General features: G+C 59.9%; 1 protein-coding gene across 1 annotated transcript in view; it reads left to right on the top strand.

Moving 5' to 3' along the window:
- Positions 1-14,195: 14,195 nt before the first annotated feature.
- Positions 14,196-15,841, top strand: part of CTXND1 (cortexin domain containing 1) — a 46,002-nt gene continuing 44,356 nt past the window's right edge. The window contains exon 1 of the mRNA XM_045067254.1: positions 14,196-14,359. The gene's annotated coding sequence lies outside the window, so the exon portion shown is untranslated. The remainder of the gene's footprint in view (positions 14,360-15,841) is intronic.

Here is a 15,841-nt window from a genome sequence, read left to right as displayed (position 1 = left end):
GCCTGTGTCCCTGTGCCGTGTGCCGGACGCGGGCTCCCCAGAAGCAGACTTGGGGCAGGGGTGTGTGTGTGTGACATGTAGCAGGGGAGACTGGACTGCGGGCCTGATGGGCCTCTGGGGCAGCAGGGGGGGGTCTGAGGCGCATCCCCGTGCTAGGGACAGTCCCCACGTGCCCCTGACAGACACAGAGGTGCCTTGTTACAATGTCCTCTCTCCAAGCCAAGTCCCTTCCTCAGCAAGGTGGTCTCACCCCGGCCCTCCCCGGGCGGAGGGAGAGTCTGACGGATCTTCCAGAATGTGCTCTTTGTCCCACGCTCCTTCGCCGAGGGCCAAGCCAACTCCTCGGGCCTCGGTCCCCAAGACTGGGGACAGAGCGTGTCCCACGGGACACACAGGGCTTGCCTGTGCCATTGGGTAGTGGAGAGGGGTCTGGTGGGCAGCACCTCCGAAACCCCTCCAGCCCACGGAGCATAAGGGAGTACAGAGGGAGACGAGGCCGGGGATCAGTTCACAGCATCCGTAGGCTTAGCTGAACCCCCAGGCCTCAGGAAGGGCAGAGCCACCTCGATGTCAATGGCCTTGGCCCCGGAAGCCTGTGATCCTCTCAATGTCACTGCCATGGACAGACCCTGCCTGCATGTCTCTGAGCCTCAAAGTCCCAGACGCTCCCACGGAGGGTCAGGGGTGACCAACACACCCATCCATGGGTGGCCGGGACTGGTCGTGGACCCACAGAGCCCTGGGATGTTTCTCCAGGGAGAAGGGCCATGAGCCAGGCCACCTGCCACACGGTGTCGACGAGTGAAGGGGCAGTGATGACTCGTCTCTGGGACCACGGAGGTTGAATCAGGTTTCATTGCCCGGGAGGCCTTGCCAGTTGGGCCATGGCGGGTGGTGGGAAGCCTGAGACCAGGAAGTTACTCCGCTGCCTGAACACAGATGCCGTTAGAACCTCAGCTCGGCTTCCTGCCAATACGTGTCCTTGGTCACCGACAGAATGTCCCCCACCTCCTCCTGCTCCAAATCCACCCTCGGCATCCTGGCTGAGAGCCTCCGGCCCGGGAGGGCACGACTGTCCTGTGTCACCCGTGTCCTCAGGACACTCCCCAGGCCCCCCACATGCCCCTGTCCTCTGTGACGGTCGCCGGTCCCACCGCACACCGTGTCAGCCACACTGTCCTGCTTGCAGTTTCTGTTTGTCTCCATAGCCCTATCAAGACGGAATCTGGGGGCGCCTGGGTGGCTCAGTGGGTTAAAGTCTCTGCCTTCGGCTCGGGTCATGGTCTCGGGGTCCTGGGATCGAGTCCCGCTTCAGGCTCTCTGCTCAGCGGGGAGCCTGCTTCCTCCTCTCTCTCTGCCTGCCTCTCTGCCTACTTGTGATCTCTGTCTGCCAAATAAATAAATAAAATCTTAAGAAAAAAAAAAAGACGGACTCCGCCCGCCACCGCACTCACTTTTTCTTCGAGGTATAAAATCCGGTGTTCGTGTTCACGGAGCTGCACCCACCACCGGGTTTAAGTTCCGCGCAGCCTCATGGCCCCAGAGAGATCCCAGCCCTAGCGGCAGCCACTCCCAGCTCCCCCGTGCCCCCGGCTTCTGGAAACGACTCCTCCACTCCTGCCCCCACGACTCTCCTGCTCCGGATGTCTCCGCTCAGCGGACTCCTCGCATCTTCAGTGCGGCAGGACGTTTCCAGCGTTTCCGTGTGTCGCCGCGTGCATCGGGGTCGGCTTCCTTCCTGCGGCAGGATCCCGCGTCATCGTTCTCCGGCCGGGGGCGGACAGCGCTGCTCTGGACGCCCGTGCGTGAGTTTTGCAAGGACTTGTGTTTCCTGCGCTCCCTGGAGTGGAGCTCCCCGCTGCACGTCACCCCTGTGAACCACCTTGTGAGGAGCTGCCCAGGTGTTCATCGAAGTCCCTCCCGCAGTGCCAGGGCCCCCGTTTCGCCCCATCCTCCTGACCCTCCGCACCAGCTCCTTCTCCCGGGAGCCGTCCTGGTGGCTGTGGGGCCTCAGGTTTGCATTTCCCCCACGACGGATGCTGTCAAGCATCTCTTCACGTGCTTATCGTCCATCTGAAATACTGTCTTCAGAGACACCTGTTGCCCATTCTTTAATGGGGTTGTTTGTCCTTTTATTGTTGGGTCATGAGAGCTCTTTACATATTCTGGATACAAGTTCCTTATCCAGTGTAGGACTGGCAGAAAGGCCTGAAACTCTTCCTGAGAGACCGTGGCCAGCCGTGTGGCCAGCCCCCCCCCCCCGCCCCAGAGACCTGGTCCTCTCTCTGACACCTGCCGCTAACCCTGGTGTCTCTCACATGAAACAAAAGGCCTTGCAGATGGCGCTGATGAAGAGAGAGTGGTGTGTTCGCCTGTCCGAGGGAAGGATGAGCTCAGACATCAGCAGAGCGTGTACGCGGGGCTTGGGAGAATGTGGCGGGCAGCTGCCGCGCTGGTCTTCTGGGGACGGTCTGGCCCGGCACAGCTCCCCACCCTCCACCCCTCAGCCCGTACTGAGCCCACGGCCTGGGATGGACGGGAGGGATCGTCGCATCCCAGCATCCGCGAGCGATGCCTCCGGAGGGAATGAAGGGATTAGAGCGTCAGCCTTCCCGACGGCTGCAGGTAAAACCCTCCGGGTGCGATCACCCCCTTCAAAGTAATAATAATAATAATAATAATAATAGTGTCCAGAACTCCTCGGGCTACAAGCAAACACCATTCCAAAGGCTGAAACCAGGGAGGCTGCCATCAGAACGGCCTGAGGTCACTTTGGGGACGGGGGTGGGGGATGGGGGGGGCGGGCAGCAAAACCCTTTCTCTGGTCTCCCGTCCGTGTCTTAAAATTCCCTCCAATTAGTTCTGGGACAAAGAAAGGACACAATGGATTTCAGTGGGGTCCCGACGTGCCCCCTGCCCCCCTGCTGTGGCTCAAGCCCGGGGGTGGGGGGACCGTCTCGAAGCTTCCCGCAGGAGAAAGACGAGCTCTGAGGTGCCTTCTCAGAAGGTCACATCAACCACGCGCTGAAGAGCAGAACGAGGACGGGCGCCCGCAAATAACAAAGGCCGAGGCGAGGGGCCGTGCCGGCGAGGGTGACGGGGCGGAGGGCAGGTCCCGGGGCCGGGAGTCAGGTCTGTGGCGTGAGGACGCAGCGGGCCTCCCGAGCGACTCCCACATCGGACTGGGAAACCGGCGGGACGAGGAGGAGACACACGGGGAGGGGAGTGCGGAGGAGGGAGGCGGTGGGCTGGGCCCCGACGGCGGAGGCCGGGCCGCCCCGTGACGGGAGAGGGGGGCCCGCTGGTCAGGAGGGGCACGGTGATCCCGGAGGAGGGGGACACACCAGCCAACGTGTCACGTGTCTTGCAGGGCAGAGAATGTGGAGGCAGGGGAGGAGGGAGGGCCTGCGGACCCAACGTCTGTGTCTCCCCCAAATTCACGCGTTGCACCCCCATTCCCAATATGGCGGGACGGAGAGGTGGGACCTTGGGGGGTGACTCGGTTCGGATGAGGTCACGAGGGGGAGCCCTGCGCTGGGGTTTGTGCCCTCACGGGAGCAGGAGGAGACCGGAAAGCTTCCTCCTTCCGGCGCGCAAGAGCGGGGCGGCGAAGGGGCGGCCTGAAGCCAGATCGAGGTCCTCCCTGACCCCCGGAGGCCTCCGTCTCGGCCTGCAGCCTGCTTCCCGTGACAGATCCGCCCGGTCTCTGGGCTCCAGCTGTGGCATTGGGTACAGCAGCCCGAGCAGCCCAGGACAGAGGCCGCGCGGCCTGAGCCGAACGCAGGCATCAGGCAGGGAGGGGAAGGATATGTCCAGAGGCGCCCTTGGCATCCGGGGTCCCTCGGAGTCACCTCACCCTCGGGAGCTTTGTGGGGCTCTCGGGGCCCTGTGGAGGGGAAGCCCGACTCGACAAACAGGGGAGCGAGGGCAGCCTGCGACGGCCAGCGGAGACACGTTTGAAGGCCGGGGCAGGGCGGGAGAGAGGTCGCCGGAACCCGTCCAGGAGCTGGCAACGCCCTGCCTTGGGCTCCGCTTCTTGGCTGTCCAGAATTCCGTGCTTGGCTGTTAAACTTGACTTGATTCTGCGTCTGCCTCCCCGAGTGGCCCTTAGACGCCCATCAAACAGGGACAGCCGGCGTCCCTTCTGTGGGCGCCGCGTGGGGGAACTCATCCTGCTCTCTGCCATGTGGCCTGGCGCCGTGACGGCGAGCTCCCTGCAGCCCCAGGATGTGCAGGACGTGGGGCAAGTGGGGACAGGAACGCAGCGGGGCAGAGAGGGCCTGGCACCTTCCTCGGCGCGGCCGTGCCCCAGCGGCCTCAGCGGCCCTCCTGCCATTCCCAGGGATGCACTTGCCTCCTTGCCGGTCGAGGTGGTGGGACCTGAGGTCCTGCTCCACCGGCCCAGAACGTCCTTGGAAATGGTACCACCACCAGTGACCTTCACGGTCCCCAGGGCAGCAAAGACCATGACCCATTGCCACGTTCTTCTCCTTGGCAGCCGGCAGGACAGAGGACGGCACCCCGGGTCCGGGAGGGAGACAGACTTGACTCAGCCCTGACTCTGAGCTCGGGTCACACCCAGATGGAGTTGTCACTGGGGGACGGGTTCTCGGTGGACTGGAAGGACATGGCTCCACGCCACGTGTCGGTGCTAACCCTCCCCTGCCCCTCCCCACTCCCTGCTGAACCGGCAGCCGACGCACACCCCTTCACGAGACCGCCGGTCCCTGACATCAGAGGGTACCATCGGGAGGCGGGAGAAGCCTGGAGTCTCCCACGTTGTGAATCTTGGAGCGTACGACAGTCTACCTATTAGAAGGGTAAGTCAAAAGCAAATAGGTTGTGAGGGCAAGGGTTCTAGTAACGTGTTGCAGTTTTTAAGGAAAAATCAAGGCCAATGTGGCAAAATGTCTGTATTCATTCAACGAGTGGCAGGGGCTCAGGGTCTGTGATACCAAGCTCTGTACTTGCCTGAGATTGTTTTAAATGTTCTGATGCAGAAGGAAGAGGGTAGCGCAGTGCCAGATGGCAAGGAAGGGGGTAGGCGAGCCGAGGTATGAACTAACTGCCCTTGGTGGCTGGTTGCTGTCGGGAGGTCAGGGAGGCGTGAGTCAGGCTGTAGACCAGCCATGGTGTAGACCGTAGAAATCTGCCTTTGGTACAAGGATTGAGATGAGGAACCTGGGGGAAGTGGGCATGGGAGGGCGAACCTGTGGCTCATGGAGCCTCATTACCCGCCAAACCTTGCTGCTGTTCCAAAGGCAAAGCTCTGACAACCACCTCTCAGGAGTAATGTGTCTTCTCCTCTCTTCTGAACCCTGACCGCCCCCTCCCTCCTCACTCTGGAGCTTACCCTGGCCTCACTCTTCACAGAGAAGATAGAAAGCAGCAGAAGGCGCCCTCCTCGGCATTCACAAAGTGGCCCTTCTCGGCAGCCAGGCGGCACCTTTCCTCTGACAGGATAGGGGAGGTCAGCCCTCCTCCTGGACCCCACTCTCAGCGTCCCCAGGGCTCGAGAATCGGCCCTTATCCACACCAGCCCCGCTTCTCCCTGCTGTCCTACGAGCATCCAAACCGCTCAAGTCCCTTCCCTCTGGAAAACAATCACAAGCAGTAACAAAGTCCGGCAACGGCCAAAAGCGCGTCTGCCAACCCCACGTGCCGCATGCACCCCCGCCTTCTCTCCTCGCAAGTCCTCTGACCTTGGTCTGACCTCGGTCTCCCCCTCTCGTCCCCTCCTGCCTCCTCCTCGGCCAGTCTGAATCCCCTCCGTGCCCTCGGCCACCCACGTTCCCAGGAAGGTTACCCCAACCCTTGACACGGCCAAGTCCCAGGCTTGCTTTTCAGCCCTCATGGACGTGGTTTCTCGGCTTTCGATATGGGCTTCCATCCCGGAAGGAGCTTCCCTGGGTCAGGAAGCCACTTCTTCCCAGAGGCCCCGCCCCCTCACACGTCTGCGACTGCACTTCCCTCTTCCCAGCGGGGCCGTCCCCGTCTTGCGGGAGGTGAGAGCTGGTAGCCGCGGGTGGGTCCTCCGTCCTCCCGCCTCTGCTTTCTCCCAGGCAGTCCCAGATGCTGTACGACTTCCACTACCCACACATTTCGCGTTTCTTCGTCTGAGCTGGATTCCGCGTACCCAACCGTACTGCAAAATCTCCACTCGAACATCCCCAGACATCCCAGATTCGACACATGAAGTCCCGACCGATGATCGAGTGCCCCCCCACCAATCTGCTTCTCCCCTCAGCAAGTCCCTCACCCTCCAGCCCTACGCTGCCTCGTCCCGCGGCTCATCCTGAGCAACGTCCTGGACAGGGCTCTCTCCCCAGAGTCCTAAAACTAGCAAACTGCCAAGTCCCGTTAGCTCTACCCCCAAATGCGTCTAGCAGTCCCCCTCCCTCTGCGTCATGGGTCCCCACCCTGCCCTGGCCAGGCCCTGGTGGGCATTCACGCACCTGGAGGCCTTCCCCCCACGCTACTCTAAGATGCAAATCTGACCACATCCCTCCCTCCTGAGAACCATCCTCAGGCCAAACATCGCCTCTGAGGTCCTTCACATGCGACCTCTGCCCACCACTCTGGCCTCGCTTCCCGCCAGGCCCGGCCCTCCCCGGCTCTCTTCCGGTTCCTCCTCGGCATCCAGTTCCGTGTTACTTCAGGGACTTTGCACGTAGGCCCTCTTGGTCGGCTTCCCATTCTCCCGCCTTCCCCACCCCTGCTCCTGCTCTAAACCACAGCCCGTGCATCCCCTCCTGCAGGGAGCCTCCCCACTGCCCAGATCCACTCGGGTCTCCTCTCCTCGGGGACTTTGGCCTGATGTTTCCGGACTCTGGGCCTCCGTGTCCTGCATCATTTCCCACCCGCTCTGCTCGGCCCGGAAGTGGGGTGACCAGCGTGGCCGCCACGTGAGAACGGGCTGTGGACACCCCCAGCTGGGCCGGCCCACAGGCCCCGCCCCTCCCCTTGAGCCTCTGCTCTCAGGACTCGGTGGCCCCTCAGCCCTCCCCAAAATGCTAAAGGGGGATGGGCTGTCGCCGAAGTCTGCCCCCGCCAGCTGCCTTCCCGGCTCACCGAGAGCACGAATGAGCCCGGAGGTCCCGGCCCCGAGGAGCGGGGTGAGCGGGGGAGAAGGATGAGCTGCCCCGCAGTCGTGCTGCGTCATCTGGCAGGAGGCCGGGAGCCCGGAGCACACGCGTCAGCAGCGCCACAAGAGCCCAGAGCTCGATGCAGATGACAGCCAACAGCTGGGGATTTTCCAACAAGCTTTCCCTCAAAAGCCGCCTTGAAGCCCATCCAGGGACGGAGCGGGCAGTGCCAGGGCAGACAGGGTGCCCCGAGCACCACAGGCCCAGACCCGGTGGGGAAAAGGAGGCCAGGAAGAGAGAAGGGCGGGTCCAAGGTCATGGGCAGAACCCTGTCCAGGGCCTTCCACCCAGCCCGCCCCTGAGCCGGCCCCCTCGGGCTTTTCTGAGGGTCGTTGGGGGTCTCCTTCCTGGGTCTCCAAGGCAGTGAGCTGGGCTGGACTGGGATGTGGCCCATCAGGCAGAAGCTCCAGCTGCGCTTCCCCACAGTGGAGAACCATCCTGGGAGCCAGCGCCCCACGCCCAGCGCACGCAGCCGAGGCCACAGGCTCCCCTGCTCCGCAAGCCATCCGAGCATCCGTGTCCTAAACTTGGGCCGGTCGTTAAAGACGCAGGATCTAACCAAACCAAGCCCGGCCCACATGGACGGGCACCCCAGTGGAGAGAGACCACGGACATCCCAGTAGGCGTGTGCTCTGGCCGTGGGAGTAAACTGTAGCGGAGACAGAGGCAGAGGGACAGAGTTTCTCCTTTGCCCAGAATGATCACAGAAGTTAGCTGACATTTGAGCCAAAGAAGGAGAGAGAGAGAGAAGCTACTCGTGTTCAGATCTGGAGGAGAGCAGTTAGAAAGTACAGAGACGCAGGGACAGGGGTGACCGGGGATGTCGGGGCAGGAGAAGCCTGGGGGGTGGGGAGCGGGAAGGACTCTGGAGAGGGACCAGCTGATCTCCTGGCACTTGTCACTCATCAAAAGACCTTGGGTTTCACGCTGAGCGAAATGGAAAACCACTGGAGATGTTCAGGCAAAGCAGGAGTCAGGTTTTAAAGGGACAGCTCCGGCCGCCGTGGGGAGGAGTGGTCCAAGGGTTCAGTCACGTTCTTTACAGATGGGGCAACTTCATGAAGCAGGAGTTGTACATGGAGACTCCCAGAAAGAGCCTTAAAACGGACTGCAGGACAGGGGGCGCCTGGGTGGCTCCGTGGGTTAAGCGACTTTGGCTCAGGTCCTGATCTCAGGGTCCTGGGATCGAGCCCTGCATCGGGCTCCATGCTGGTGTGGAGTCTGCTTGAGGTTCCCTCTGCCCCTCCTCCTCCCCCCCCCACCCCCCGACGGACACATGCTCTCTCCCTTAAAAAAACAAATAAGTAAAAATTTTTAAAAACTGCAAGCTCGAAATGGAGTTGAAGCCCGCGGCTGACACCTCCCCACACGGGGCAGGGCTGGCCTCTGTAGGTGGGCTCCCTCGGGGGCTCAAGAGAAGGCCGTGGCGGACCCAGGAACCTGCCTGGGACTCTGACCAGCATGACCTCAAGACGCGGCCTCCCCAGCGCGGGGCTGAAAACACTCTGGGGTGCTCACGCTACCAATGGCTTAAGGACTGAAAAAATCAAAAAAAAATTAAACTGGCTCTTGTACTCCGGGGTCCTCTTGGTGAATATCCCCCTGACAGAAAGTGCCCCCTGTTCAGCCAGCACCCACCCCAAGCCGGGTTAGAGCCAGAGACTCTGGAAATATTTTCTCTGAGCTGTCCCTTTGCGAACTTCACCCCTGAAGTAAAGGATCCCTGGACCACCAGCGGGAACTGGGGGTCAGGGAGCTATATGGCCGCTTTGTGATGCCATCGGAGATGTGCGGCAAGCCCCTGGGGACAGATTCTAGGCCCCTGGTGGCATCCCTGGGGCACCAGCTGGTGCCAATGGGGACATCTCCAAGCAGGGAAGAGAGAACAGAGGTAGGGTCGGTGCACCCGCACCTTCCGTCCCTATCACCGAGAAAGCAGGCTGCCCCGTTCGTTGGCAGCAGGGTTCAATGTCCAAGTCGGGTGCACGTGAGTGACGCTTAACTAATTCTGTTGAAATCAACTGTTTGGAAGTTTCAAAGTGAGAGGGGAGGTTCCACCATTACAAACTCTGACCGCAGTCGGACCCCCTTCCCCGGGCTCTGCACGGCTTTGCTCCCAGCAGACACGGAGCAGGAGCGGGTGGGCAACGTCCTCTCTTCAAGGGTTAACAGCAGGGCTGAGCCCCCGAGAGACGCTGTGCTGCGTGGCTCACATTTTATGCTGCGCTGGCCCCTGTCACAGCCCCGCGAGGACTGTCCTCTGTGCTACGATGGGGAAGACGTCCCACGCTGCGACTCGGCCACGGCGGAGTAAAAATCCGAACTCAGGGCTTGTCTGACTCCGAGCCCAGCGTTCCTTCCTGTGCCCCCCAGTGGCCCCCAGCGGCCCCCAGTGGCCCCTTAAGCCCTTTTCCGGCATCACACGGAACTCATGCAAGGACCGCTGGGGTCAAGATGGGTGCAGCTCTCTGCTTAGTGTTCCTGTGCCTTCTTCCTTGGGGGGAGACGTGGCAGAACATGTCACCCCTGCCCGTGCCATCAGTGGCTGGGGGGATCGATCCCATATCTGGCTAGGACACCCCATGCGCTGGTGGTGGGGGCGGGATCCCTGCTCTGGGGGAGCTTCCTCCCCACTGACCCCGGGCTCGGCCGTGTGACTTTGCCTGGCAAAGCCCAAGGCTTGCTGTCCTCGCCTTCCCGCTGCCACTAGGACCAAAACGCTCCATCCAGAAACTGCTTCTTCAGCCCCAAATGGGATTCGTGACCTGGAGCCGAGCCACAGCCTGTCCACGATGCGTGCACGGGGACGACACTTGTCCCCAGCTGAGCCGATGAAGCCCTGACTTCATCTTCAAGCTAAGGACCAAGAAAATGAATCTCTTTGGGTGACCAAAGCTGTTACGTGACGCTCAGGAGGCTGCCGTGTTTCTGCGGAGCGAGGAGCAGAGGAAGCCCGTGCCGCAGGGGAGAGGCGGGCACGGATGCCCCGAGAGGAGCAGAGGCAGGGAGGAGAGAGAAGTCTTGGACGCAATGCTCCCCGCAGCTGTGTAGGCTCACACGCGTCTCCGTCCCTTACGCGGCGCTGGTGGCCCTCCTCTGCTGGGATTCCTGGATTCTCTGACCCTTCTGGGGAATACGCCTTACTTCTCAAGCTGGCTTCGCTTGGATTTCTGTCCTCTGCAATGATAACGCTAACTTACCCATGTCATGGTGCAGCAGAGACACCGGGGCCCAGTAGGTGCACAGCATGTCCCCGGGCTCTCCGAGTCCTTTGTGACGGCACCTAGATTTGACCGGAGAGGTCCAAGGTCCACAGTGCCGCCCTCCTCGCTCAGCTAGGGGCCAGGCAGCCGGTGCCGGAGGGACGCCTGGGATTTTCCTGGCGGAGAACTGAGTCCTCAGCCAGGATCCGAGCTCCCAGAATTCTGACGGAGAGACAATGAGCTTGGGAAAACCCTAGAACTTCAAGATCCTGAAGGACTGGATCATAAGACAGGAAGACTTTGTTTTCTGGCTCTTCTCCCCCCACCCCGGATATTTCAGTCATACACGTTCATAATTTAAAAACCTGAGTCATTTAGAAAAGTATCAAGACGAAAGTAAAATATCATCAGAACGCCCATCAGTCAGAAAGAAAGCCGGCTAATACGTCAGTGACCATTCCTCCAGGCTTCCCTCTATGCCTCTACGCAGCCATAAGTAAGTATTTTCTATTTTACATAAGTGGGATCATACTAAACCTGATACAACAGATTCCATCAGCTGGGGCGGGGGTGGGGCTTATAAACAGCAGACATTGCTCTGGAGGCTGGAAGGTCCGAGATCAATGTGCCGGGCAAATTCTGTGTCCGGGGAAGACCAGCTTCCGGCTCACAGACGCATCCTCACGTGGCAGGAGGGTGACTGAGCTGTCCGGGGTCCCTTTCCTAAGGGCACAAATCCCACTCAGGAGGTCTCCACCCTCATGACCTGATCCCCTCCCAGAGGCCTCCCCTTCCAGTACCTTCCCATGATGGACTAGGTCCCAGCACAGGAACGTGGGGGACACAGATATTCAGCCTGTAGCAATGTGGTTTTGGAGACTTCCTTTTCCACTTAACACTGTGCCATGAACGTTTTCTGCGCCAACACCTACAAAGCCGTGTTGTCATTCTGAGGGACCATACAGTCTCCGATCCCATGGATGAGGTCACCGCGGCATGCCGTCCCTGGAGATCCCATCAGGTACCCGGCAGAGAACAGAGCTGACCTTGTGTTCCCTGATGACCAACTACTCTGTTGAAGTCCCCGTCCCCCGCTTCCAGCTGTGGGACCTCAGGCAAGTTGCCTCCCTTCTGTCCTGTCTTCCTGTAACACGGGGACACTCACAGTACCTTCCCACTCGGGGGAAGTGGGGCGTGGGACGGGTCTGTTTTGCTTTTGTGTCTGCAAGAGGTGCTTAGACCAATGCTTGAATCACAGTAAGTTTAGTCATTACGTCATTAGCCTCTCCCCCCATATGGATGTTTAGGTCCTTACGGACTTCTCCCTCTTCTACATCTTTGTGCAAAGTAAAAGCATTGACTTTATGCCTTCCGTCCACTCGTAACATTGTATCTTCAGATAAATTCATGATCGTGGATTTGTTGGGTGGATCTCTCAGCACATAGGGGCTCAGTTGCATGCTTGTTTTCAAACTGCTTTCTGGAAACACTGTGCTAACTGCCGCGTTCATCGTTCATCAACAGCGGGAGACAACGCCTGTTTCCCCCCCAAGCCCACACCGGCACCGAACTTTCTCGGTATCTTCAAATTTGCAGTCTAGTGGGGAAAAGCATCGCTTTCTGAGTGTCTTCTCAGCAGCAGGATGGTTCTTTTGTTCGTCTTTTGGACATTAGCATTTCCAGTTGCCTGCATCTCTGTTATTCCTTGCTCTAACGGGAAGGTCATATTTTATAATGATTATAAGCGATCTTTGTGAACTTTCTACCTTCAAATGTTTCTGTAATATCAGGGGTACCAGGGTACCGGTTTCCCTCCTACTCTTAGCCGCGTCCCCCAGTTAAACTTGACTCTCCTATAAATAAGGAACGGGACATACTTACACTAAAAAAATTATTTGTTGTCTACCTGAAATTCGAATTCAACGGGTGTTTGTATTTTCATTGGCTGAACTTAGCAATCCCATGTCATATACACAGTTTTTTTTTTTCAGTTTGTCACTTTTTAACTCTGCTCATGTTTCTTTTTTAAACAAAGACGTTTGTTCATGTATTTTATAATCCCAATAATCCTATTGCTCTTCTCCTTTATGGTTTCACAATATACACTAGAGAGTGTCTCACGATCCCGGCTTTGTGACAAATACTTACATCTATTTTTTGGCTTCAGTTTTTTTGCATTCGCTCTTTGATGGATTTGGGGATTTATTTTGCTCCAGAGACCCGGGTAGAAAATCGGCCCCTGCTAATCACCATCTAGTTATTGTTACTGGTTTGTTTTTTGTTTTTTGAAAATAATGTTTTTTTTGACATATTCAACCATCCCATCTGCTTGAAGTGTCCCCACAAACACCACTGCTGACTGGTCTCTTCCCCCTTCTGCGCTGAACTCTTGTTGGGCTGGGAACAGGCTGTTTTCAATACCGATGCTTTGTGAGAAGGCCGTGTGGGGGACAGAGGGCTGGCACAGATGCCGGCTCTGGAAGCAGGGTCCCTCGGGTCCCTGGTCCTCTACGGCTGGCTGCATGACGTCCCTATGACTTTTACCCTCGGGGCCTGCACTTCCTTACCTGAAAGTGGGAGCAAGACGCAGACGGCCTCACAGGGTTTCCGGGCACCCCTGGCAGGGGTGCGTGTGCTCGTGCTGGAGCAGTAAGACCGAGGGGCTCTGTGCTATTTATTAATCTCTCCATGCCTGCGTGTTCTCCCATCATCTCATCCAGCCCGGCCGGTTTCCCTCCTACTCTTAGCCTCGTCCCCCTGACTGTTGTCTACACTTCACCAGAGACCTAGAATCATCACCGCAAGTCGGAAAGAAAACCCCACTTGGCATCTGAAGGAGGTTGGGCCGAATGCATCAGGACCATGTGATAGGATGATGACGTTCACTTCTTCTGGGCCATGAGTAAGGACTGTGCCCCGGTAGACTCAAGTCTCCTCTAGTCCCCCAGTCAGGAGCAGGTGCTTTGTCTTACAGACTAGACCGTATTCCCTCATCGGCCTGCGTCCCAGAGACAGCGGGATTCTCCAGCTCCTCTCCCCACTGGCTGGCGAGCCCCCGAGCGCAATGCTACTGTGACACGTTTCCCTGACCGCGGGCCAGTTCCTTGGAAAGGCTACTGTTTCCATCTGCACTTTGGATTTTCCAGACGAACCATCCCATGCATTGCAAATACCGATCCCTTACCCTGCTTTCCAATTTTTAAAAAGGCAAAAAAAAAAAAGGGGGGGGGGGAGTTGGCTTTGCAAAGGCAGGATCAGGATCTGAGATTTTCACACCGTTTTTCTTCCCTTGTCTGATCGCATTGACCGGACTTCTCAAACCGGCCCGGTCTCGCTTCCAACTTCGATGAAAACGTTCGTCTCGCTCTTAAGCATAATGCAGGGGGAGGCTGCGAGAGGCCCCCGCGTCCCCGCCCAGCGAACACCCAAGGCAGCGCGTTGGAGGAGCCCTGAGATCGCCCGGCTCCGCGCACCTGCCAGGGACCCGCCGCCTGCTCCCCACCTCGGGCCCCCTCCCCGCGCCCTCGCCTGGACGCCCCCCACCCTGGCGGGAGCCCGGCGGGAGCCCGCCGACCCCCCGCGCCCCCCGACCTCCCGCCGCCTGCCACCCCCTCGCCTCGACGCCCCCTCCCCAGCGGGAGCCCTCTGCCACCCCCGCGCGCCCCCGTCTGCGCCCCCCGTCCCCGCCGGCCGCCCGCTCCCGCGCCCCCTCCCCGCGCGCCGGCGCCCCGCCCCCACCTCCCCCGGCGCCCCCCGCGGGCCAAGTTTCGCCCTGCGTTTCCGCTTGAACGGCATCCAGCTGCCTCGCCTTTAAAATGCCGGGGCGGCCGCGACTCCGCTCTCAGCCCCTGTCGGCGGCCGGGCCGGGCTCGCCGGCTCCTCCCGGGCGCTGACTCAGCCGCAGCCGCCCGCCGCCCCCGGAGCCGGGCCTGGACTGCGCCCCGCGCCCCCGCCCCGCAGCGGGCGCCCCGCCGGCCCGGGACCCGCGAGCGCACGGGACGGCTTCGCCAGGTAAGGAGCGCGGGGCTCCCCGGGACCCGCCGCAGCGGCGTCCGCGCCGCCGGCCGGGCCGTCCCCGCCGGGCCCCAAAGCCAGCCCGCCGGCCGCGAGCGCGGGTCCGCCCGCCGGGGTCCAGCCGCCGCCGCCGGAGCTGCCCGGGACCCCTCGCGCGGCCTCTGCGCCCGGGGCGCGCCGCGGTCGGCGGGCAGGGCGGGCCCGGGGCGCGGAGGCGGTGGAGCCGCGGCCGGCGAGGAGGCTGCGGGCTCGGGGCTCCTGAGTCGGGAGCTCGCGCGGAGCCGGGGCGCGCCCCCCACCCCCGGACCGAGCCGCCCCTTCCTCTGCATCCGGGCCTCGGCCCTCCGTTCCGGGGTGGGGAGCCGGAGGGGGTGTGCGTGGAGCTGGATCGAAGTTACAGACGCCTTCGCGTCAAGTTCTGTGTCCCTGCTCGGGGCTGACAGTCACAGCAAACAGACATTTCTCAGTGTGGCTGATGAAGGTCACAACTGATGTAACTTCGGGGAAAAGTTCTGTTGGTGGCAGCTTTTCTGAAATGCCAGGTCTCAGTCGGATTTTGTCCCGATCTACAACGAAAAGCCTGAGGCAATCTCTCAGATCTGTCCCGGGATCCGTGTGCCGAATGCCTCCGGGAGGTGTTTTGGGGAATGTAATATGGAACCGAATTCTGTAAGAGACTCTCTGTTGCCCACTGGGAAAGTTCTGGAAGGGAAAGACTGTCAGGAAGGACCAAAGGGACGCACCTTCTCCCTAGATTCTCAGGTCACGGTGTGGCTTCGGACCCAGAGAGAAGCCCCCCATGCAGGCCTGGCTGGGAACGGTTCTGCTCCCGCCCAGGTCTGCATCAGCGCCTTCCTTCTGTGGGTCTCCCTGGGCCTCCCTGGAGCCCAGCAGAGGACCCGAGTATCCGGCTCGGCCGGGCCATGCCCTCGAACTCTTTTATGTCACGCCTGCGTCCAGGGTCCGGTACTACACCTAGGGGCTGGGGGGCTCAAGCCTGCAAATCCTTCTGCCTCCTGAAGGCTCCCTCGAGAGGAACAGTACGAACCTGACGGTGGCCCTTGCCAGCCTGCAGAAAGACATCATAAAGCCACACATCCGAGCCTGTACAATGTGACTTACAAACTGGATTCGGGGCCAGGTTCCATGCTGGGGCGACTCCGCAGAAGACCCACTTTGAGGACCCACTAGGAGGGAGGTTGTGCGAGCAAACGCTTATCTCTGGGAACCTGCTCTGAAACCCGTAGCTTCACATTTGTCCGGAAGAGAAATCGAGGGCCAGCTGTTCATTTCTGAAGCGTAAATCTTTGCATGAATGTGCTCTTGTCCTGAACAATTAATTCCCAGTCATTTTTTTCTGGCCGTATTTATTATTTATGAACAATACGCAGGCAACGAATGCATGAGGTATAATGGGTCTCTGAAGTCAGATGAATTTGGAAGATTGTAGAGAACTTCTGCCCGTTACATATTTAAAGT

The sequence above is a fragment of the Mustela putorius genome, unplaced genomic scaffold (assembly GCF_011764305.1).
Source record: "Mustela putorius furo isolate JIRA1106 unplaced genomic scaffold, ASM1176430v1.1 tig00003875_pilon_pilon_pilon, whole genome shotgun sequence".
Classification (NCBI taxonomy): Eukaryota; Metazoa; Chordata; class Mammalia; order Carnivora; family Mustelidae; genus Mustela; species Mustela putorius.
The sequence above is the reverse complement of the archived record's forward strand: the minus strand, read 5'-3'. Positions and strand labels throughout refer to the sequence as shown.